This window comes from Lissotriton helveticus, chromosome 3_1, assembly GCF_964261635.1.
Source record: "Lissotriton helveticus chromosome 3_1, aLisHel1.1, whole genome shotgun sequence".
Lineage (NCBI taxonomy): Eukaryota > Metazoa > Chordata > Amphibia > Caudata > Salamandridae > Lissotriton > Lissotriton helveticus.
In genome coordinates this window covers 771,210,615-771,236,368 of record NC_136061.1, presented here as the reverse complement: position 1 = coordinate 771,236,368, position 25,754 = coordinate 771,210,615, and the positions used below count along the sequence as shown (strand labels likewise).

At 43.9% G+C, this 25,754-nt stretch overlaps 1 protein-coding gene across 4 annotated transcripts in view; it reads right to left on the bottom strand.

Moving 5' to 3' along the window:
- Window positions 1-25,754, bottom strand: part of STK33 (serine/threonine kinase 33) — a 1,224,797-nt gene that overhangs the window by 1,028,376 nt on the left and 170,667 nt on the right. For 3 of the 4 annotated variants that reach the window (XM_078680992.1, XM_078680994.1, XM_078680993.1), the window contains exon 2: window positions 19,614-19,803. The gene's annotated coding sequence lies outside the window, so the exon portion shown is untranslated. Of the gene's footprint in view, window positions 1-19,287; window positions 19,355-19,613; window positions 19,804-25,754 lie in introns of those variants that run through there. The other variant, XM_078680995.1, reaches the window with a different exon arrangement.

Here is a 25,754-nt window from a genome sequence, read left to right as displayed (position 1 = left end):
GTCGTGGTGATGATGACGATGACGCACTATTATTTAAGGGGATAGAAAAACTGACACAAACTTTGACTATTCAGACACCAAATTATCATCATCAAACTTTATTCGGTTGTTACAACCATTAAAGTGCATAGGCGTACAATACAGTATGTTCAGTAATACAAAATTGTAATGTTACGTATTTTAAGCCAAAATGGATGACAATAAATAACAACAGCTTACTTGATAAAACCAGACAAAAAACAGAAAACAGATTGATAAAAGTATTCTCACAAGGTTGGACAAACGTCCATGCCTATAGTTTAAACATCTAAAAATACAAGATTTTTTTTTTAAATGTATAAAGATACAAAACTCCTTTATCTTTGAGATTAATTTAGCAAATAATATCTCGGATCTAGAGCAACAATTCATATTAAGTACTATTTTACTGAAGCTATGAGACATAAAGGAATGGGACCTTGGTGGGAAAATTGCTTCAAAGGGGACTCAGTTTTAATGCAAAGAGGAGAAATAGAGCCATAAAAATTTACATAAAGTGCTAATGCATAACGTACAAAAATAGAATATTGCACAAGTTCTCAGTAATTTAAGCATAAGTCCTATATTTATTTGTAACAAAGATATCAAATGTAGACTATTGGTTATTGGAGTTTAGATTAGAATTTAGTATGATGGTGTACTTAGATCGGTTTTTTGCACCTGCCTCCTAATTAGCCACATTCTCCCCAGTAATTTGGCCACTGCACAAACTACTAAAGGCCTTGTGTCTGTTCTGAGGATGCGCAATGCTTCTAAATGACATCAGATTCCCAGTTGTCTACAGGCTGAGGCTAGCCTTTTAGATCTTGGGTTTTTGAATAATGGACTTGCAGAGAGAAAATGCTTGGTCGTCTCAGAGCAGCATCCCCCAGATTCATCAAAGACCTGTTTTGCGAGTCTTTAATAGCGATTCATAAGGAATCGCTATTAAGGACTTGCAAAACGGGATTCATGTAGGAATTGCAAAAAATATTGCGATTCCTACATGTTCCTTATTTGCGATTAGCAAATTGCTAATCGCAAATAAGGAATAACTCCCCATGCATTCCTATGGGCCTACATGCCCATAGGAATGAATGGGGAGTTATTCCTTATTTGCGATTAGCAATTTGCTAATCGCAAATAAGGATGCGATTTCAAGGGTGCAGGGGTGTCCAAAGGACACCCTGTAGCACCCCTGAAATATGAATTTACACTGATGTTGTGCACACACATGTCCAAAGGACATGTGTGTGTGTAACATGCGACTTAGAAAAATGCATTTAAATGCATTTTTCTCAGTTTTCGCTATTTACCACGAGGTTTGACTTCGTGGTAAATAGTGGTCCTAAATTGCGAATTCGCAATTTTTAAATGTTTCATGAATAGCATTTAAGGAATCTCTAATAGAGATTCCTTAAATGCTAATCCTCGCAAATTTGCGAATTCTTTATTAGCGATTTTTGCATTTGGGATGATGAAACTCAAATGCAAAAATTGCACTCGCAAAGGGCCAGATTCTCAGAATCTGGCCCTTTTGCGAGCGCATTTCGCTTGATGAATCTGGCTGCATGTGTTCACCTATTTTTGCACTGAGCATGTTTCCTGCATACAACTGAATTCTATGGCAGGACCTGGAGGCGAGGATTATATTGTCCTTTCTTCATTTTATTCCACAGCACCCATGTTAACCAGTAACCACAATAATAAACTTCATTTCCCATAACCCCCAGGCAAGAAACTGAAGTTCATAAAAAATCAGTCCAATATCCAATCAGGGTGTGAAATGCCCTAGAAGCCGCTTTGTCCCTTATCTGTTGCCCTCTTCCTTTGCTGCTGGCTGCTGTGCCAATTAAGTGACGGGCTCCGGTTCATTTTGTTTTCTTTCATGATTGTTGTTGGTTGTTTGATGTGTTTAATTTTTCCTTCCACAAAGGTGTTTTCGCCACAGTTGATAGCGGGTGTAGCAACCCCGCATCACTCCTTTGAAGGGCGATCTTGTAGGTGTTCGTTGTGATTACCCTTGGCAGAGGGTTGCAGGGCCTCAGTACGTGGCGGGTTGCCTCCCACTGTTCTGTGTCGCAACGCGAGGCCTTGTCCCAGACTGCTGCAGCAGAGCGTGCGTCAGTTCCCCATTTTGCTGAGCGCCATCGCCCGCGGCGTGCTTGACAATTATACTGCCCCTCCCTCCTGGTATGAAGTTCCTAGTAAGAGCGGCAGGTAAAGGTCAGTGATAGTGATATGTGTACCCTTGTGTGTGGGTGTATAAATGGTTCAGGAGACAGGATTCCTCCTTATTGCTTAGGACATGTATGTTGGACCTGTGAAATAAAAGCCCTTTGTTTCTCCTCTTTGGCATAATTGAGGCAGACTGCCCAGGTGAACAGTGTTCCTTGTAAAGCCTGTTTTGACTCTGCCAGGGCATTTGTCTGCCTAGCCCTAAACTGTGGGGCCTAGTGAGTCTCACAACCCCTCATGGAGCCTATATATAGCTACATATATTATCATTTTGTAAACAAGTTGCCCAAAAGCATTGGAAAGGCACACAACATCACTCTCACCCTGAGGCATTCAATTACATCTCGCCTTCATGCTCCGGCTACTTTCCATCTGTGCCAACGCGTTTCGAGGTTAAACCTCTTCTTCCTGGGCTGCTTAACAACAAAGCATCGCAAACTCACATGTTACCAATTTCCGGCTTTATTCATTTCCATCGCCCCCAGTGGGCTGTTGCTAAGTGCAAAATCTTTAATGCATGTTGGGATACGAAATCCTTACTGCGAGCTCAGTGTTTTCCTCTAGTAGGTGTAGTGCGCACTTTGTAAATAAAAGCTTTTTAAGAAGTCCGAGTCCGTAGTAGTGTGGAAAAGTAAATTTTGTCATGTTCTGTGTCCCTACGTGTCATCCATCATATGTTATGTGTGCATGACCAATATGCATATGTTATTGCCCATGTCCGATTAATGACGCAATTATAGTTGTGTCCTCCTCTAGTATTCCAGTTTCCAGTCCTCGTGAATACTACGAATACCAGGCCTATGTAAAGCTACGTTGCCACGTTTCTCAGTGTGCACGTTATTTCATTATAAAGTCCCCGTTTCCAGGCCTCAACAGGGCCCGGACATCAGATTCAGCTCTTGTCTCCTGAAGCCTCGCTAAGGAGCGATCCAGCCCCCACCTGTATCCTCGACCTTTCACTTACTTCCTGCCTCGCAGTGCCCGGTGCAGCTTGGCTCTGCCTCTGAGTCTGCCAAGACTATGTTATGATTCCAGTTATCAGTTCAGTCCTCCTTCTCTGCATTCCTAAGCTACTGAACTGCATCAATAGTTTCCGTCATTGTCTAGCCTATGCGGCTCCATGTTAGGAGAAATACTGTATTTAATGGTCATTTAATATTCTTCATCACGCACTACATGTAGAATAAATGCATGCTCTAGTCTTAGAGTCAATTAGCTTTTCCCCTCATGACTTCTAGTTTATATCAACATGTTCCCTAAACATCAGATACTAGATAGGGTTTAGGTACATGTCGCTCCGACCCTCCAGACTTTAGTCTCTGCTCCTAGCACAGAGTTCATAGCCCCCAGCTTCTCCTCGTAACACGTCATTGCCAGTTTGCGCGCACCATCAGGTTAGAGGTCCCGGCTCCTTAGGTAGCCCCCTCCTATGTTTCCGCCCATTCATGACATATTCTGTTACGTTTGCATCACATGTCTGAGTTACACCTCCTTTTTTACTCTTATCTTTCGCGACTGCTACGCGTCACGCCTTCTGCTCCACCCACTGCTACGCCTACTGCAATGTAATGCTATGTGTTTGCGCTATGTATATATGCTCGTGTATTGTTATTAAAAGTGAGCGCGCTCATCCCAGCCCCAGCAGCTGCTGGGCCCTGTCATCCTATTCCTATGCAGGTTGTCCTGTTCCTGTCCTTATGCTGTATTAAACCTGCAAAACTCCTACTACCTCGAATCTTGACTCTTATTTATTGAGCTATCTGTTATGATATATGTCTAGTCAAAAATAGGGTATTATTTATTTATTTACCACATAATGGCGCCCGAATAGGGACTTGCCCTTTCCCCACGCGTCGGTGAAGCCACGCCGACCCCCTGACCCTCTGCAGTCGTGACGGAACTCTTCTGCGCAGTGGCAGATATTTCTGCTCAAGTATCCCTCAGGCCCACGGAGGAGACGGAGGAGGCGGTCCAGCATCCAGACGAGACGGTGGAGGAACGCGGCGAGTCCCGACCAGAGCCCAAGCCAAGAGTCCAAGGTCCGAGGTATCCGGAGGTCCACCCGTAACTGAAGTCCGAAGTCCGAAGTTCGTCGTCGTAGCAGTCCAGTCCAGTCCGAGGCCTTCCGTTCTTGCTGCCCGGTGAGTACCGTTACTGGGGTGGTATCTAGACAGGGTCAATTTAATTGACTCTGGTCTGTGGGTTGGTGGTACACAGTCCCACAAACGAAGTGTTCACTTCGGTGGATGCGGGTCCTGACGTGTCTCTTTATGAGACCGGTAAGTTTCGTACTGTTTCAGCAGTGCATCTAGTTTCTGTTCTAGTCAGTTCTGTTCTCGAGAAATTTCAAGTATTTCCAGGTAGTATTCTGTCCGAACTGTTATTTTAAATGTTTTTCATGTATTCTAATGTCGTGGTATGAATGGGAAGTAAGTATCGTGTTTATTGTGTATTGTATTGTGTCTAGATTACAGTTCAGTCATGCCCATATTTTCCAAATTACGTCAGTTAAAAACTAGAAAGGGTCTGCTGGAAGCAGCAGTTCCCGTCCCGCCTAGGGACAGTCCAGGTCACTTTATGTATCAGAAACATGGCATAAGCGCCATATTGTATCTAGATTTATGGGTAGAGTATACCAAACAGTTAGAAGAAAAGTATAGGTGGCCCGTATCGGGTACATGGGATGCCGAATGCATCATGCGAGTAGAAGAGGCATTATGGAAAAAGAAGGCCAGACAATCACAGAAAGATGCCATCGAGTTATGGCGCAAAGAAGCTCATAAGAGAACCAAAAAAGAAATCAGAAAGTCAGAACTAAGTAGAGAATCCCAAGAACGAGCCCAAGAAAGAGAATTAATCGAGATAGGTGAACGAGTTAGAACTGAGCAATCAGACAGACAGAGGAATGCCCTCATTAAGGGTATGTATCCTCTTCTTGCTGAGGGCTTGCCAAAAGCGACCCCAGAGGCATCCAGTAATTTCCCGCCACCATTAGTTCCGACCAAGCTACGTCACAAACCGACCGCAGCTGATATTTTTATTTCGTCCTATCTGGACGACACAGTCCCCGAATATGCAAATCCTGTTCGCACTCCGCCAGTCCCTGTAAACCAGGTAATTCCTGCTCCTCCAGACACCGGGGTGCCCTTAACAGCCCCCCTGGGTCAGCCCGCCATACAAGTCCAGCCCACGTTACAATTACCCACCCTGCCAGGACGAAAAGCATCAGTTGATGATTCCAGTTTAGGGGCCGCAGGAGGAGGTCTTCCTCAAACTCCGCCGCCATACAAGCGTTTATCAGCACTCGAATTACATGCTCAAGCATCACAGCGTACTCCCAAGAGTAATAAGTCTGTTGCAGAGATCAGGCAAACCCTTGGCGAATGTGTCTATGACCCAGTTCCAGGCGAGTTTAATATGGTTTTATATTCCGTACGCGTAAGGAGAGTGACCGAGTATCTAGTCACCCTACCAAATATGAAAGAAGATCTAGACAGGATATATCGGTTCATCCGTACAGGGGATGACCCACAAAGTATTAGTGATGCCATGTCTCAAAGGAAAGCCGAGATTCAGCGCATGATATTAAAGTTCTTAATTAACTGTCTAATAAGAGAACAAGATTATCCGTCTAAAGACCCGGAAGAAATGAAAACTCTAACAAAGTGGAGTGATAATATAGCCGAAGGAAAGCACAATACCATTGGTGCCATGGAAAGTATGTACAAGAAAATCCGTAGAGAAATAATAAAGATACACGAACAGCGTAAAGCAGCACAAGTAAGCGAGAAAGAAAGTACCTCTGATCCTGAAGAGGAAGACGATGAGAATACTGCCAGAATAGCGTATGTAGGAAAACCTAGATTTCCAGATCGCCATTTACGTCTAGAACACAAGTCTATTTTCCATCATCCAGCACCAGAACAAGGTTCCCTAGAACAAGTATTTCAAGCTACCGATCACCTTCTGAAATCACGAATCGGTTACAGTGAGTTAAGTACTATGCATGAACAGGAACTAGTCCGATCAGCAGTCAGATGGATTACTGATTCTACCACTTTTCCAGACGAAATAGTGGCACAAATGTTTCTGAAAATGCCCCCAGCCGAGCAGCGACTGGTGGGTATGTATATGATCCAGCACCTCATTACTCTGTATGAGGGTCAGCACTCTGATCCAGGCCCGTTACATGATATCCTGAACGAGTTACTCCAGTACAGATGGAGAGGTCTAGGTACCGATTTAATTAGTGTCATTCTAGAACAACGTCATAAATATAGAACATTCTTGAACCCGCATTTTGTCCATGTCTCACCCCCAGAAAGTAAATCATTCTACATAGACAGACAGAATCCGTTACGAGAAGTCCACCCAGTCAGAGGAACGGGTGGCGAAATGCAACGAGTGTTTGTATACACTCCGATCACAAAGATGGAACTCCTCGAAATGAAGAAATTAATTCCCTGTCATGACAAAGATCCAGCAGGGTTCCATAGAGAATTAAAAGACATGCTCCGTATGGGAGAATACACTTACCCAGATATCATTAAAATGTTAAAGGTTCTGCTACCCGCAGGGGTGTATGAAAAGCTAAAGGAAAAAGAATGGGAGGTGGGAGAGAAAAAGATAGATTGGGCAGTCCTAGAAGCAGAAGATAAGATACGTGTACCAGGTACTGGTCTTGGAGAGAAATGTAAAGAATTACCAGAATTATTGATTCAAGTTTTACCTAGATTATTAACAACTAGAAAGGAAGACTGGGATGCAATCTCAGCCTGTAAACAGAAACAAGATGAAGATATTAGTGATTTTTATTCTAGGTTTGAAAAGTGCTTTAGTATCAACAGTGGCCTCAAGACAAGTAGTGAGTCATACCCTCACCTTTTCGTTACCAAATTAATCGAGAATTCAAGCCCACAAGTTAAAAACCGAGTTCTGAAAGTCGAAAGCACCTGGCAAGCAAATACTCCGTCCCAGATGCTCCAGATGCTCCAGTACCACCAGAATAGAATCAGGGAAGAGCAAGAACACGAGAGAAAACGTATGAAAGACACGAAGATGAAAGTGCTAGTTGCACAATCTGTTCCTCAAGACAGTCAGAAGAGGGGTCCGAATCAAGCCAGTCATCCTGCAGCACCCGTTAAAGGGAACTGCAATTATTGTAAACAACCAGGTCATTTCATAAATGAGTGTACAGTTCTGAAACACAACATAGCTACTGGTAAGACTAAAGAAAGACCACGTCCGCCTAGACAGGAACAAGTTTCACAGATTTCTCAGCCACAGAATGCACAACAGACAGTTACAGCACCGCAGCCTATCGCCGCAACACAGCATGTTACATCGCAGATGTACCAGTATGCACAGTCCGAGTATCCAGAGTACCAGCCATATTCATGAAACAGCCTAGAGAGGGAGGTAGGCTTGCCTCTCATCGAGATACCTGTAGATCAAGAAGGTCCCTATGTTCACAGTCAAGTATTAGGGAAAGACAGAAAGTTTTTGATTGATACAGGGGCAAGTAGGACCACAATTAGTCATGCCGAAGTTCCAGGGGCTCCGCTCTCAGGCTCAAGAAATGTTTCCCTTGGATTTTCAGGAAAGCCTATCGTTAATGAGATTTCAAAGCCAGTCACTCTAGAAGTAGGTCCATTGTCCCGCACTACTGATCTGTTACTTACTAAGTCATGTCCAGAAAATCTATTAGGCATTAAAACACTGAAAGAGTTAGGTGCAGTTATCTGTTGTTCCCCAGAGGGAATACGTCTGTTCCTACGTGACTTTAAGGGTCACTATGTATTACGAGATTTTGATTCAAGACTGTCTAATGTTCCGCAGCATTTATGGGCGCAAGGTCCAACTGATGTAGGTTACATGCAAATCACACCCCATCGTGTGACTCTCAAACCAGGTGTAGTGTTACCACGAATCAGGCAGTACAGATTGCCACCTGAGGCTGTAGCAGCCTTATCCAAAATTATTGACGAGCTCATGGCTCAAGGGGTAGTTGTAGAAACTGACTCCAATGTATGCAATTCTCCGATCATTCCAGTCATGAAACGTACTGATCCAAATGCACCCCCAGTATATCGATTAGTGATTGATTTACGAGAACTTAACAAATGTATTATTCCTCAGTACCCAGTTGCCCCAGATATCTCTTCCCTATTGACAGCCATTGATTCCGAAGCCACGTTCTTTACAGTAATCGACCTCAAGAACGCATTTTTTAGTGTTCCCATCCATCCAGACAGCCAGTTTCTTTTCGGATTTTGTTTAAATGGAAGGAGCTATATGTTCACACGCGCTCCTCAAGGTTTCACAGAAAGTCCTAGTATTTACAGTCAAGCACTCAAGAGACAACTAGACAACATTCACATGCCAACTGACACTGCCCTGCTCCAGTATGTCGATGATCTATTGATCACAGCCCGTTCTGAACGTGACTGCGAGCGAGCGTCACTGACGGTTCTGTATTTCCTAGCCGAGATGGGGCACAAGGTGTCCCCTTCGAAGCTTCAATTCTGTGTCCAGCAAGTGGTCTACTTAGGACACTTACTGTCCAAGAGGGGTAGGCAGTTGACACCAGACCGTATCCAGTTGATAGCGAGTCTTCCTCAGCCCAAGACCCAGAAGGAGGTACGTGCCTTTATCGGCCTTACTTCTTATTGCAGACAATGGATTCCTCAGTATGCATTTCTAGCCAAGCCACTGATACAGTTAACGACACAGGAGGCAGCCGTATCGACTGTTCTCCCTTGGACATCTGAACATACACTTAGTTTCAACGAGTTAAAGAAAGCTTTATGTCAAGCTCCAGTTCTAGCGACACCGAACTATAGTAAGCCTTTTACACTTTTCGTTACTGAACGTGAAGGTACAGCATTATCTGTTCTCACACAAGATCAAGCAGGACAATACAAGCCTTGTGCTTATTTTTCTAGCACACTAGATCCAGTCGCCCAGGCGTTGCCTGCGTGCCTCAAGTCAGTTGCAGCCACAGCCCTAGCTATCAGACAAAGTGATTCCATAGTCTTAGGACATACCTTGACAGTACAAGTCCCACATTCCGTGGAAGTTCTTTTAAACCGAACACAAACACAGCACTTGACAATTGCACGTTTAACAGGTTATGAATTGACACGGTTTCAGCAACACATAGAAATTAGACGCTGCAATATCCTGAATCCTGCTACACTGTTACCATCAGTTAATTCAAATCCAGCCACACATGATTGCGTGGAAGTAGTTAACATTACGACAAAGCCAAGACAAGATCTGACAGACATTCCGTTACCAGATCCTGACCTGACACTTTATGTGGATGGTTCATGTATGAGAACTAGTACAGGAGAACTAGTCGCCGCGTATGCAGTGACTACTGACACCGAAGTTATTGAAACACACCGTATTGATACTCTGTCCGCTCAAGCAGCAGAGCTAGTTGCTCTGACACAAGCCTGTATACACGCCAAGAACCTGAAAGTTAATGTTTACACAGATTCACGTTACGCATTTGGAGTCGTTCACGACTTTGGAGTGCTCTGGCAGGAGAGAGGTTTCATGACTTCTCATGGAACCAAAATTCAGCATGGTCTCCTTATTCAAGCTCTGTTAGATGCCATACATTTACCGACATCTATTGCTATCATGAAATGCAAAGCACATACGAAAGTTACTGACATTATTTCTCAAGGTAATGATCTAGCAGATCGCACAGCCAAGCTTACAGCACAGACTCCAGACATTCAAGTTAATCTAACACAGACACACACTCCAGATCTGACTACATGCATGACAGTTAAGGACCCTACTCAAGATGTCATAGATATCCAGTTACATGCTACTCCCGATGAAATCAAGAAATGGTCTGAACAAGGAGGGGTCCAGACAGATCAAGGATGGTTAACAAAGGGTAGGACCGCATGGTTTCTCCCCGACTCTATGGTTCAAGTCATTATTAATACCGCACATAGTCCAGCACATTTAGGAGAAAAAGCAATGTTAGACAGTATCCAGAACATTTGGTTCAACAAGCATTTACGAGCTGCAGCCAAGCAGAAAGTCCGTACCTGTATGATATGTTGTCAGTTCAATCCAGGTAAAAGTGTCCCGGAGGAACAAGGTGGTTTCCAGCCCCCTGACCACCCCTTTGAAGTCCTCCAGATGGATTATATTCAGATGGAGCGATGTCGAGGTTTCAAGTATGTCCTTGTAGTTGTATGCGCTTTGTCCAGATGGACAGAAGCATATCCAGTCCCAGATTACACAGCCGCGACCACTGCCAAGCAGTTGGTTCGTGAATTCTTCCCTCGATATGGACTCCCTAGAGTCGTATATTCTGATAACGGTCAGCCATTCTCATCTGAGTTGATGAAGCACGTTTCCCTGTTGTTAGGGTACCAGTGGAAGTTCCATTGTGTACGCCATCCTGAAGCAGCCGGTCTAGTCGAGAGACATAATCAGACTCTGAAAATTCGAATTGCCAAAATATGTAAAGATAAGGGTGTGGACTGGCTAGTAGCTCTGCCAGTTGCTTTGTTTTATATGCGCATGGTCGCACATTCCAGATCAGGTCTGTCCCCGTATGAGGTCGTATTCGGCCGCCCCCCTAACATGTGGGGTACTCCTAGACCCCGAAGTATTACTGATGTTTCATGTAATATGCTGACAGATTACCTAGCTTCCTTGATGTCTGCCCTCAACTCATGTCGTTCACAGGTTGCCGCCGCATTTCCAGACAATACCAAGGTGGCACCGCATGAGATCGTTCCAGGTTCGATGGTGCTCGTCCGGAACTTTGACAGATCAAGTCCGCTGGAGCCACGTTGGAAGGAGCCCCGTCAGGTCCTCCTCACCACCCGTACAGCTGTGAAATTGGAAGGACGCCGCGGCTGGGTGCACCTTTCGCACGTCAAGAAATTCTACGGATTAAAGCCGGTTTTTAAAAACATTTCCCAGGATATCAAGACTTGTCAAAACATTGTTCCTAAGGACTGTCCCGCAAATGACATTGATTCAAAACCCCCCCTGTTAGAGAAAACTCCGCAGCAGGAGTATAAGCAAAAACTCCGGTCTAGTAAAATAAGTCAGTCAGTTTGATTGTATAAGTCCTCCCCTAGGTGAAACGGTTAGACTGTTTCTGACATGTATAAAATAGACCCCCATAGTGAGAGAGTTAGTCAAAACTCAATTCGATGTATCATTTTTCTGAGTTTCATATTATTTCTCAGCCTTTTGATTTCCTGCACTAGTTACGCATTTTTCCTGTGTTTCCCAGTTCCTCATGTAAATAAGCCTTCTAATGTTACAGCAGAGCACACGTTTAGTGATCTGCCTCCTCACGAATATTCATACCGCCTCGCTATGCGCAATAACTCATTTATCCGCATGTTACATTATTCACACCAGACCAGCAATGCCACTAATTGTTGGGTGTGTGGTCGACTCCCCCCTTTCCAGACGTCGAAGGGAGTTCTGCCACTCTTTCCTTATCCTTTTTCACATAATGGTTCGTGTGGAGCATGGTCCACGTTAACGTTATCCTCAACAGATATGTCTTTTCTTAACAGTACATGTTTCCCAGACAAGCAAGGTTTCCCCCACAGAACAGGTTTAGATCTAGAAAATGAAGTGTATAATTTAGGTAACTATTCTTCGAATTTCATGGTCCTGAATGTTCAGTCTGATACTACTCCAGACTCACCTGCTATTTCAGTACTACCAGTCAAAGGCGAATTATGTGTCCGAAATCATGGTTCTGTACACGTAGGACATAGTGATTGTACTACTGTTATCAAGTATAGTGACAGTGGGAAATCTATTTTCAAAGCTTCACGTCATTCTTATTTTGTTTGTGGTCAGACCGCATATGTTCGTCTGCCCCTCGATTGGGAGGGAACCTGTTACATTGCCTTCCTACTGCCACCTGTTTTCCTAGCCCCACCTGACTACCATAGGAATTCCTTCCTAGTACATACTAGACACAAGAGAAACCTCCCGGTTGTCGATTATACTGAAACTGCTGCAGAGCAATTCATTGATATTGATAAAGGTGTGTTCCCTTATTTAGGTACAGTTGTAAATAGTAAGCTAATCCGTAGGTTAACAAGAACCCTTGAAGCTGTAGTAGATGAGACTGCCTCCGCTCTAGGTAACTTAACCGAAGAGCAATCCTTTATGAGAATTGTTGTGCTCCAGAATCGTCTCGTCCTTGACGTCATACTGGCCGATAGGGGCGGGGCCTGTAGAGTCATCGGATCCAGTTGTTGCATTTTTATTCCAAATAACGCGCCGTCTGTTTATTCAGCTATAACCAGACTTCATAAAATTGCCCATCTATTACACCAAGATCCAGGCACCTGGACATGGTCCGGTTGGTTCTGGAATATAATTTCCGCCTGGGGATGGAAAGTCCTGTCCTTTCTAGGTATCGCAGTAGCGATCATATTCAGCTGCTGCCTCTGTATACAATGTGGCCCTGCGATTTGCGGCATGTGTGCTACCTCTTGTATTCCTAGTCCCAAGCCCCGTTCTAAATCCCGTTCCAAGACAATTCGAGATGAACAAATGGTACTATATGAAATGATAGATGGTATCATGAATATTGATGTTTCCTGATGGAAACGTAGTGACAAGGAGGGAATGTGGAAAAGTAAATTTTGTCATGTTCTGTGTCCCTACGTGTCATCCATCATATGTTATGTGTGCATGACCAATATGCATATGTTATTGCCCATGTCCGATTAATGACGCAATTATAGTTGTGTCCTCCTCTAGTATGCCAGTTTCCAGTCCTCGTGAATACTACGAATACCAGGCCTATGTAAAGCTACGTTGCCACGTTTCTCAGTGTGCACGTTATTTCATTATAAAGTCCCCGTTTCCAGGCCTCAACAGGGCCCGGACATCAGATTCAGCTCTTGTCTCCTGAAGCCTCGCTAAGGAGCGATCCAGCCCCCACCTGTATCCTCGACCTTTCACTTACTTCCTGCCTCGCAGTGCCCGGTGCAGCTTGGCTCTGCCTCTGAGTCTGCCAAGACTATGTTATGATTCCAGTTATCAGTTCAGTCCTCCTTCTCTGCATTCCTAAGCTACTGAACTGCATCAATAGTTTCCGTCATTGTCTAGCCTATGCGGCTCCATGTTAGGAGAAATACTGTATTTAATGGTCATTTAATATTCTTCATCACGCACTACATGTAGAATAAATGCATGCTCTAGTCTTAGAGTCAATTAGCTTTTCCCCTCATGACTTCTAGTTTATATCAACATGTTCCCTAAACATCAGATACTAGATAGGGTTTAGGTACATGTCGCTCCGACCCTCCAGACTTTAGTCTCTGCTCCTAGCACAGAGTTCATAGCCCCCAGCTTCTCCTCGTAACACGTCATTGCCAGTTTGCGCGCACCATCAGGTTAGAGGTCCCGGCTCCTTAGGTAGCCCCCTCCTATGTTTCCGCCCATTCATGACATATTCTGTTACGTTTGCATCACATGTCTGAGTTACACCTCCTTTTTTACTCTTATCTTTTGCGACTGCTACGCGTCACGCCTTCTGCTCCACCCACTGCTACGCCTACTGCAATGTAATGCTATGTGTTTGCGCTATGTATATATGCTCGTGTATTGTTATTAAAAGTGAGCGCGCTCATCCCAGCCCCAGCAGCTGCTGGGCCCTGTCATCCTATTCCTATGCAGGTTGTCCTGTTCCTGTCCTTATGCTGTATTAAACCTGCAAAACTCCTACTACCTCGAATCTTGACTCTTATTTATTGAGCTATCTGTTATGATATATGTCTAGTCAAAAATAGGGTATTATTTATTTATTTACCACAGTAGGATACGGCGCATTGCAGGCGAGTACTTTACACATTAGGAGTGATGTGCTGTCTCAAAGTCAATTAGTTTGTCTCCTCGGCCTCTCTTTTTTCGAGATGGTTCTCCTTCCCACGGCAGAGCTGCCGTGCAAGTAATTTTGTAAACAAGTTGCCCAAAAGCAACTCTGTTTACGGACTACAAATCCCAGCATGACATTGTTACACTGGTGCACTGCGCAAAGCCCACTGGGGGTATTTAAATGAGTCATACTGCGAGGGAAATTTTCAGAGTCAATCTGCTGTTTTTGCTAATCACCCATGATTAAGAGGCAGGAGCCTCGAAACGCATTGGGACATCTAATTTTGAAAGCTGATGCCTGTTCTTTGTGAAAATAAACCTGAAGGTTTCCTCTTAAATTGTGTGCGCTCTCGTTGCTTTGGGCATATTTGGTTTTGATATATTATCATTTATAGACGTTTTCAATCTGGTGCCTGTTGGTTTCTATATGAACATTATTAGCCCTGACTTCAGGTTTGACTGCAGTCAGCTGATTATCTCTAGGGGTCCCCTCCCCGTCTCAATAATCTCGCTTACCTGGAAGGTGGCCACTACAATACCTCTACCTATCTACCTGCAGGAGTATAGAGGAATATAGAATATTATGAGGAGGAGGAAGGCATGTAATACTTTCCGGTCACAGGTGATTTCTGAGTTGCAGTGGATATCTCAGACGCGATAGCCCCTCAGGAGAAGAGAATCATTGAGATGGTGATAGGGTCCTACATAGCTTGCAATGAGGTAAAAACTTCCTGGGCTTTGGCCCCAGAACAGGCTTCTGCCTCCCACGCTGAGAACCTGCGCAAAAGTCAGCATGACTCTTGGGTGGACATGGACGCATTAGCCAGGCTAAAGAAGGCCTTTTAGGCGCTAATACTGCCCCACAGTCCAATGTTCCCGATTTTGCAGTCCCAGTAAAGTTGTGCCTCATTCTACCCTTCTCCTTCCTCAGACGATTCCCATACTGGTTCAGAAAGTGACTATGAGCAGGGTAGATCCTGGAGGCCGTCTTTTCAACCCCCTTATGGGTCATAGTTCACTAGTGAGTTTCAAACGGAATCCCAGTCAGACCTTCTGGACCCCGATGACCTGATGCACCCCCGCTCCTTCGAGTGGACTTCATGTGATAAGATGGCCAAGTATGTGGTCTACAGACTACGGAAGCCTCTGGATTAGGAGGTCCGTAACCGCCTTAGGACGGAAAGTCCACGTCTGTCTTTGGACGGTAAAGTGGCCCTTACATCGGACATAGATGAGCGCATGGTCACCTTTCTGGCAAAATATATGAAGGACCCTAAGAAGTGCATCGACCACTCCTGCTGGTCGTGCCAAGTCAAACTCCAAATGTCATTGGCCCACTTATGAAGATCTTTGAAATGGCGGAAGATGCCATGACCTCTGGTGCTCTTATCCCACCTGATGTGCTTCCAGCTGGGCCCAACAGGCCATCATATTTCTGGGGAATGCTAACTGCGCCATTTCCATCAAGAGGCTCAGGTCTTTATTGATTAAAATTGACCCAAGCACGAAGCGTTAGCAACCTTGAGGTGGACCAAGTGGCTCAAGCGGGACTCTTTGGTGGCCCATTAGTCAAAGAGCTCGGCAAGTTTGTTTCCACTTTCGACTCTCTCTGCAAGGCCGAATCGACAGTCAAATGTATATTTGGTGCACTTGTTTTCTCTGGGGCCGTACATGGTAGGGGAATACTCCGACTCAGGCAGAGGTCAAGCTTTCCGGCGAGGACTATTTCAAGACTCCTCTCGATTTGGGGGATTCTACCCTACCAGAGGGTGGTTGTGCCACAGAGGTCAATGTAACGGTGCCCGTGGAGCAGGAGCCAATGCAAATTCCCACAGTGAGTTTTTCTGTTATCTCATGCATGCGCTTGGGTGGTCGCCTGGCACACTTCTTGCACAGTTGGCGAACAACCACCTTAGACGCCTGGATGCTACAAACAGGACAGAGGTTCTATATAGAGTTCTAGGGGTCACCTTTTCAGCCAACACACCCATCCCTTTCTCGAGGCTGGAGGCCTCGCTGATTCAGCGGGAGGTTCAGGAGCTTCTGGGAAAGGCAATTTGTCACTTATAAGCAATCTATTTTTGGTCCAGAAGCAGGATGGTAGTCGGGACCTGTGATCAATCTCCGGGAAGTGGCTGGTTTATCGATACTTCAAGATGGAGGGTATTCACCTCCTCTGAGACTTGCTTCGCCCCAACGACATACTGGCCCAGTTGGACTTCAAAGACGCTCATCTCACAGTGCCCATTTTTCTACTGCACAGGCATATCCCCCAATTTCAATGGCGGGGACAAATCTTTGAGTTCACCTTTCTACCTTTTGGACTGGTTCTGAAAGCAGTCAGAGAGGTTGAGGGCATCCGGTATACGTATGATAGTACACCTGGACGACATGCTGTTGATGGCCCAATGCCCAAAGGTGCCATCTTGACACCTTCAGATGGGAGTAAATCTTCTGCTGTTCCTGGGGTTTGTCATAAAACAAGCAAAGTCCACTCTGATCCCTGCGTGCTCCATCACCTTTCTAGTGTTTGTGATAGATTCAGCGCTGACTCCCTGAGGCTTCCTTTCAGGAAGATAGAAAAAATGAGACACGAAGTTAGGAGAACACTGGTGAAACAGAGGGTCTCCCTCCGTCAGATAGCCAGGGTGGTAGGTCGCTTGTTATCTTCAATTTAGACTATTTTACGGGGCCTCTCTAACTATCGGGCCTTACAACAGCTGAAAACATCTCACCTTCACCAGGGCCTCACATACTCCCACTTTATTCCTCTGTTGGTGAAGGCCAAGAAAGAGCTTCGGGGGTGGCTATCCCACAAGGAGGCATGGGATAGGCATGCAATTTTTGGCTGCCATCTGGGCCTGGTCATCGAGGCTCGCTGTGGGCAATTCGCCACAGGTGGAGTATGGTCCGCCAAGGAACAGTCCCTTCACATCAACTGCCTGGAATTGATGGCAGGTTCCTTTGCAGTCATATGCTGGACCAGGTATCGAGTGTAGACGTGCAACCTACTATATAGACAATATGGCGACGGTCCATTACATCAGCCATCTAGGAGGCACTCAGTTGAGGGCTCGCTCTACTGTAACCAGGGACTTTTAGGGTTTTGCCCTGAACACCATGTCTCTGTGATGGGGGACCACCGCCCAGTCTCGGCCAACCTAGGAGCGGATTAGCACTCTCGCCATCTCAGGGATTTCAGCCGGTGGAAACTTCTTACAATGATGTTTCAGGCCCTGTTCTCCATCTAGGGTCCATTCATGATCAGCTAGTTTGCTTCCCGACTCGACCATCATCTTCCCAAGTACTTCACCTGGAAACCAGACCCGAAGACAGTGGCGACCGAAGCATACCTGCAGGGTTGGTCTTTGCCTCCAGAACCCAGGTACTCGGTCCTCTGGGACGTGAATAAGGTTTAAAATGCTCTATCCTCATGGTCACGTAACGGATACCTCTCCCTGAAGCAGTTATCAGCTAAGTTAGTCATTCTGTTGTGCCTTATCTCCTGCAGGAGGGTGTCTGATGTTAGAGCCCGAGACATCACAGGAAGGTTTTTCAGTCCGGAAGGAGTTACCTTCCATGTTGTCAGACAAACAAAATGTAAATCTTGAATGATTTTTTAGCCTCCCTTTTCAGAGATGCCAAAATGGTGCATTGTCAGATGTATCAAGGCATATGAGAGTATGATAGCAGAGCTTCGTCCCCACAGAGAGAAGCAACTTTTAATTGCTTTGAGAAAGCCTTTTCGAGCAGTCTCTTCACCCACCACAGCAAGATGGGTGCGGTGGATCATGTAGGAAGTGGGAACGGACACCAAGATGTTTGGGGCAGACTCCACTTGGGGATCAATTGCTTCCAAAGGTTCTGATCGAGGAGCCCGCTTGAAGGATATTTTGAATGCAGAGGACTGGTCTTCCTAATCAACCTTTAAAAGGTTTTTATTTCAAACCAGTCTCCTCCATGGCGGCTCTGGTAGCGGACAAGCTTTGAACTACCGGGTCCTGCCATAGAAGGAACAATTCGCAACAGAACGTTTCAATCCTATTAAGGACTCAGAATCGAGGATTAAATCACCCTTGCATAAGTGATGTCCCACCAGGGTTCTTGGATCTAGTATGAGCGTAAGTAAAGTGCTTTCAGGTGATTTCTGCTGTATGGTATACTTCTAACTTGATTCCTGGTCAAGTGTGCACAGGGATTGAATCCTTGGTATGATCTTTACTGTATTTTAATGGTTGGCACATTTACGTGCTAAAATTTTACTTATTGTTGTTGACATTGGGTATTGTTTCCGAGGTTCACCAGTGCTCTTTATATCACAGGAACTGATTCTTCGAAACAAGAATAAGAACTTCCACGATCGGCTTAGTTGCAAAAAGAAAGAGGGCAACAGACAAGGGGGCTTATACGGCATGATGCTCCCTGATTGGATATTGGATTGATTTTCTTTTTTATTAACTTCAGTTTGTTCCCTGGGGGTTATGGGAAAGGAAGTTTTTTTTTATTATTGTGATTACTGGTGAACATGGTTGCTGTGAAATAAAATGAAGAATTGGCAGCATAATCCTTGCCTCCGAGTCCTTAATAGAGTCTTTAATAGAATTGAAACTTTCTGTTACGACAACGAGGAACTTTTTCATTCCCTGCTAATGAATGGTTTATATTGAAATGGGCATGACTTTCTGTTTTATTTTGTTAGGGGACAGCATAGTTGATTAATTATAGAACACCCTTCAAATTAATCCTTTTTTCTTTCACTTATACAGTAATACCTTGTGGAAACTTTTATTGTGACAAATATGTTTATAAGACCTCATTTCCAAGAGGTGTTCAGGGCAACTCCTGTTGCTTTTACTGATAACAACACTCATTTCATGCATTTCAGTCACTTGTCAATCTAGGAAACACCCCGTCTCCCAACCAATACAAAGTTAGAGGAAAATATTAACAAGTAGGGAGACTAATGCATCTTTTGTGGTCAAATCCCTAAAAAAACATTATAATGCAAAGCAACACCAAACAGTTTGAACGTAATTTAACTGAGCTTCCCTTGTGACCAGAGCCAAAAGAAATTAGACATTGGTGTAAGTGAGCGAAGACTTTATAATACTGCTTTATAAGATTTTTGCTTACCTATTTGTTTGAATGTAGACCAAGAACAAATGTATTCTGATTGTCCAAGCAGTTACTCAGCAACTATCAAATAAGAGGAACAACTTTTCCCTAACTTGCATTTACTTTATGTTTATCCCCGAAAAGTTGCCCAAAGTGTCTAAAGGAATGAGGAAACTATTACGAATCTAAACTTCACTGCCCATTAAGTAGACAACAGGCCAGGTGAGGGCTGACTTTCATTTGACACCGTAATGAACAACATGTTAACCCACAGAGGAACAGGCCACAGATTCTCTCTGGGTGATATTTTATTTCAGACTTGTCATATTATGTAAAGTACTCACGTATTCCTTCTTGTGCTGATACTCCTTTAGTTGACCTTCCTCTGGACACAAGTGCTGCAGAGCAGGTGTCAGATCATCTTTTACACCACAAAGGTTAAACCTTTGCAGACGTCAGGGTAATAATTAGCCACTGGCTCCTCTTCCGATACACCAGGCCCCCACACCTAAGTTATCAGTTGTCCTGTGACACCTGGAGACACAGAAAGTGATAAGTAAGCATGATTGTCAGAAATGAGGTACAACAGTAAGAGTCACTACACTGAGTAAGATATATTCACTGCAGTGTCCAGTTCTCCCTAATCCAGTGTCATGGATAGAATGAATGGCATAAACGTTTTTAAATGGAAAATTATCTGTCTAGAAGGGATCTACTAAAGAAATTCTTAAGAAGAGGTGGTCTAGCTAAGTATCAAGCTCATGTGATGTGGCCAATGTTGCTGCGAAACAGACATTTTTAGATAAGACATGTACTAAGAAAAAAACAACTGTAGGTACCAAAATGTCCTTGGGGGGGGGGGAGAGGAGGGGGAGAGGAGAACATTACATTAACATGAGAGTTCAAATAACTTTCAGTAGGAACAAAGGTTTAATGAGTTTTTGTAAAAATATACAATGTTAGCAACAAAACAGTCTGAAAAGATCATATCCTGTTAGCAGATGTGAGAGCATTCAGAACAGCAGTCTTCCAGGTCAATAATATATCACAATATCCAGAGATTTCAAACTGAAAGTGTCTTTCATAACCCACAAAGCATGAGCCTTTCAAACTAGAAGAAACAGGTTAAACCTACCTTAAAATGGTGCTTTCCTATCACTCTTTTCAGAGAAAATAAAAAAATCATTAGATTTGTTATGTTGTGTAGATTTGTAGAGCGGCCTATCACCGAGGATGGTATCCTGTCACTGAGCAGGTATGAGCCTACCTGAACCTAGGGCCTAATGGGACTACTCAAACAGCCAGTCCTTCAGCTTCTTGCGGAATTCAAGAAGTTAGGAGAAGGCTCTTATAGATAGTGTCAGGTCGTTCCATGCTTTAGGACTGATGTAGGAGAAGGTTCGACCGCATGACTAGTTTGTTTCTTATACGTGGAATCTGTGAAAGTAGGAGTCATGACTAGCGGAGGTGTCTCCAAGATTTGTGAAAGCAGAGGTGATTTTTGAGGTATGCTGGGCCAGTGTTATGTAGTACTTTGAAAGTGTGGATGAGGAGTTTGAACTGTGCTCGTTTTTCTTTAACCTATAATTGCAACTAAAGATAACCGGCAGCTGGATCCCAACAGTCTTGCTGGAGAAAAAAAAAATACTTTATCCACGATAGGTGATAAATAATTGAACTTCATAGCCAGAGCACAATGCCACCATCTGAGCCACTAGCTCCTGTACTGGATGACAGTGATGGTCCACTTTTCGAGTTGATCTACAGTGTACAAAGCATTTGAGAGCCCCGGGTGGCTATTGCTAAAGGCGTCTGAAAACTGGGGGCCAAGCTCAATAAATGGAAAATGAAGGTGGAAATTGTTGGGCACTGACAGTAGTAGATGGCCTTCCATTATCAGATGGATAAAGACAAAATGCCAGAACCTAGAAGAAAAAGTAGAAATGACCCAGAAGAATCTGTCCTTCCATGCCAAACAGAAGCCATATACCTAGTGACGAGTGATACTTACATAGTCAGGACTCAAACAGAGCATACTTGTAGTTCTGTTAGGGCGCAAACAAATTAGAAACTGAACAGAGTAGCATGTAGGCTACTGCACTGTAGATCTCCTACTAGCAGTTAACTAGATCAGGAATTTTGCCTGAGTAGTGAATGGCCTGGCTAAGACAAAATATCTCTTGAGTCGTATGTCAGTGAAATAACTTGATAGATTGGAGGAAAAGCTACAGGTAGTGGGTACTGCCATATATGTTCACATATAACATGGCCATATTGTTGTCCGAGAACCAGAACTCCAATTATAAAACAGGGTAGAGAAAAGGATCAACTCCACTCAGAAATTCAATGCCCTCTAGCCAGTGTTGCAACCTTTGGCCAGCTCATGGATCCCACGGTAGGTGTCTTTCTGTATAAGAAATCCCACTTATCATACTCAAATGAATATGTGGGGATAGTTAACTGAGGTTTCAGAGGGACAAAAAGGGTTCCTATAAGCAGGCTGGAGTCCATAGTCCATTGGAGCAGGTCATCATAAATGACTCACAATATTAGCATTCTGAAAGAATTAGGTCCTTCTTTTGGAAAACTCAAAAATGTAAAATGACAGGAGCTGTGGATCTTACAAAAGCCAATGAAATAAGTCTCAAGCACCTACAAATAAATGCTAGAATGAATAGGACTTATTTCTTGTGACACGTCGAATCCATTGAATGCTATAGGACACTTTCTCCTATTGCTGTAGAGTGAAAAGGCGGAACAGGCAGCATGCTTTATAGTTCCAAATGCAAGGACTAGCTCTTAGTATTTCTTATCATTACAACAGTCACATGTACTCATTTTGTTCTTTGAACATGGAGCCCAGATTTCAAATTCTGGTTTTCTTATGTGAATAAAAATGTAGTGATAGCTAGCAAATCACAGTATCTCCCTTAACTGAAATTGTAAATATGTGTCTTATAAAAATGTTCTTCAATACTACCTTGAAACTACATTGAACACCAATACTTTAGAAGTATTACATCGAAAATACCACTATCGAGTATAGCACTACGCCAGTTAAGATAAAAGGTAAATGTTGAAACTTAACGTTGTGGTGGCTTTGGGCCATAGTTAAGGGTAAATTCAGCTTAGGGTTAACAAACTAAATAAGGGCTTGCGTGACAGAGTTAAAATGTGGATCAGTCAAATATGTTAGGCATAGGTTAATGGTAAGGTGTGTGGTTAGGCCTAGGGATACGTCATGACGTTGGGGACAAATAGATTTATGGGGTGGTTAAGGCAAAGACTAAGCAGAAGGGGTACGATGGGGAAATGGTTATGACTGGGGTTAGTGATGGGCTTATAGTAGGACTATACGGCTAATTTAAAATTATGGAGCCCTTTTTTGACAAAGGTGTTTTAGCATACATGATTTAGCACTACTGTAGTACTCTTTTACATTCTTGTACATGCCACAAAACATCTAAAATGGTATTAGAATCAGACTATTGCAGTATAATTCATTCACAGTTGGAACAGCCCTACAGGAGTTTGATTAAAGGAACTTTGGATACAATATGTCAATAAAAAAGATGGCACAGCGAGGTAAACCATCCGCATCTTGGTTTACTGAAATACTAAAAGAAATGGAAACGCAATGAAAAAAAATGGAATGGCATTGGTGGATGGCATACCTAGAACAGGATAAGCTGCAACTGAAAACGCATTGAAACATTGCAAAAATGAAATCAAGAAAGCTAAGGAAAAGTACTATTTGAAAACCATCACAAAAGCAACCAATAAGTCAAGGAAATATTTGGCTTGGTAATGGACTTCGCAAACCCATCTATACAAAGCAAGTCATCAAACCTTCACAGATACTCTGTGACAATCTGTCTGAGTTCGTCAATAAAAAGATTGAGCTCATTCTACATGACCTAAATACAGACTCTGTGGAGTTCGATCCACCCACAAAGGAGGAGGGCTCCAGAGAGACACTAAATGAAATGGGATCCGCTAAATCAGAAGAGATTGAAAGGATGGAGGAAGACACATTTAGACCATTGGCTCTGACACTTTCCTTGTGCTCCCTATTAGATTCTATCGCATCGAATATGTGGATAGAAAGGGCAGAAGAGTAATTCCATGCTTATTTAATTTTTTTAACCAATCCTGTGATCAGGAACATTACCACAAGCTTGGAAAAAGGCATTAGTCACCCCATTATTAAAGAAGCCAAGATCAGATAGAAATGACCCCAGTAATTGTTGTATAATCTCACAACCTCCCTATTAGATAAAAATAGTGCAAACATACATTATCAAAAAACGTGCATGTTAGTTGGAAAATCATACTATCCTGGAGATGGAACAAATGTGTTTCAGGCCAGCTCGCGGCACAGAATCAGCACTTATTCTGGCCGTAGATGATCTGAGGATGATGGTGGATAGAGGTCAAACAGCAGTTCTGACATTATTAGATCGGTCAGCTGTTTTTGACATGATTAACCACCACACACTAATCCTTAGACTGAAGGAGATAGGAGTCGAAGGGACATTACTAGAGTGGATTGAATCCTACCTGACAAACAGATCCCAAGCAATCTCCCTCCCACCCTTCTGCTCGGAATATAAAAAAAGATCATGGGGTACCTCTGGGGTCTGCGCTGAGCCCATACTCTTCAATATATATATATATCTACGAGCGCTGCGATCCTTATTAGAGCTTATGAGATCTTGTTTGTAATTTTGCAGATGATAAGCAGAACTTCTTGGTCTTAGATAAAGATAATCACACTCCAGTAGAAGGACTGCACAGATGCCTGAATGAGATGGCAAGCTGGTTGAATAAGAACTCCTTAAAATTCAATGGAGGAAAGACAGAGATGTGGTATTGTTCACCGTCTAAACAGCCGCACTGTCTCCCAAAGGGCCTTTGCCTTGGATTTGTACGGATGACCTTAAAGTAGTTTAGATAGTGCATCATTTAGGTATATACATTGACGATAAACTAACAACAGAAACACACATCAAGAAAACAGCAAGTACATATTTTGGTCTCCACATGAGTTTCACAAAGATGGTTTCATTCCTGCCCCAGACAGCAAGAAAGCTGGTAGTCCAGAGTAAGATTCTAAGCAGAATTGACTACTGTAATGCACTTCTCCTGGGTGTTCTGGAGTACCTGATAAAAAGCCTACATTGAGTACAAACAATAGCTGCAAAGCTTGCTCTGAGCAAATCCAGATATGATTCATCCTCTAGCACACTAAGAGAGCTATATTGGCTTATTGGCTTCCAGTAAAAGAGAGGATTACTTTTAAATCTATGGTTGTGGTCTATAAGTCCCTAAACTAGTCAGGTCGACTGGCATTCGTGGGCAAGATGGCGGCTGCTTGCTCGGCAGAGTAAGCTGGATATTGGCAACCTCCCGGAATAATCCCTCTCTCACCTGCCGTCTTATACAAACCCTGCAGTGATGGAGAACTGTTGGAGAATTAAACGACCAGAAATCCGCAGAACCGGAGAAGGATGTATTTCATCAGCAAATAAGGGGAATATGTTGTAGCAGTTTTTGGTTTTGCGTTTTACTCTTCCAAAGTACTCCAAGCACACGCTTTCTGGCTTTTTGTTTGCGAGACACATAGTGTTTTCCTCCCTACTGCAATGCCACCGAAAAGCATGGCCAAGGGCATATCCGATAGGTACAGCTCCAGTCCCAGCTGCAGGGAGCGCGACGAAGAACAGCCTTGGGAAAGGAGAAGGAGGAGGCGGCGTTGCTTGCCGTCATGCAAATGGCTCTTCACCAGTGACTGCAGCCCTTGCAGTAAAGGACGCTATGTTAAGCCAGAGCCGGCATACGGTTCCAAGTCTGTTTAAAAAATAGATCAGCAAAGGCAAGATCCCGGCGGAAGCTGGGGTTATACCAGGGGAGTGTGCTCCATATACCCAGAAGAACTCAGTAAACAATGTTGCGGCGGGGTTAACTATTCCGATGAAACAAGGAATTGAGCTTAATATGGGGGAGGCTCTTAATGAAGTAAATGGCGGCAGGGAGGGGAGGCAGCACAGGGAAGCTTGGAGGACTTGAGAAGTAACGTGCAGAGTGCTAGGGCTAGAAGGGAAAGAGACATTCAAGCGGCTATATTTTCAGAGGATGAGCTTGGACTAGCAGGAAATGAGTTGAAAATGATTTTAGGGTCTCTGCCTTTGCAGCAACCCCTACTGTTGACCCCTTGGTGACTGGTCAGGTGCAGGGGGCTAGCAGTCATGATGGGGACTGTGGCAGTTCGGAAAGTGAGGGAGGTGTAATGCAGGGATCGCAAATTTTGGAACAACTGGTCACAGCGGGTTCTAAAGAGGTAGATTAGGATGGTAAGTTCTATTCTATGTCGGTTCCCTCTAACTCTTCTGGGGATGAGAGCCTGGGCAAAGACTGGGCAGATGATGGAAGTGAGATAAGTGAGGAGGCTTCTATGAATAACAACACTGTCTGGAAGCAAAGGA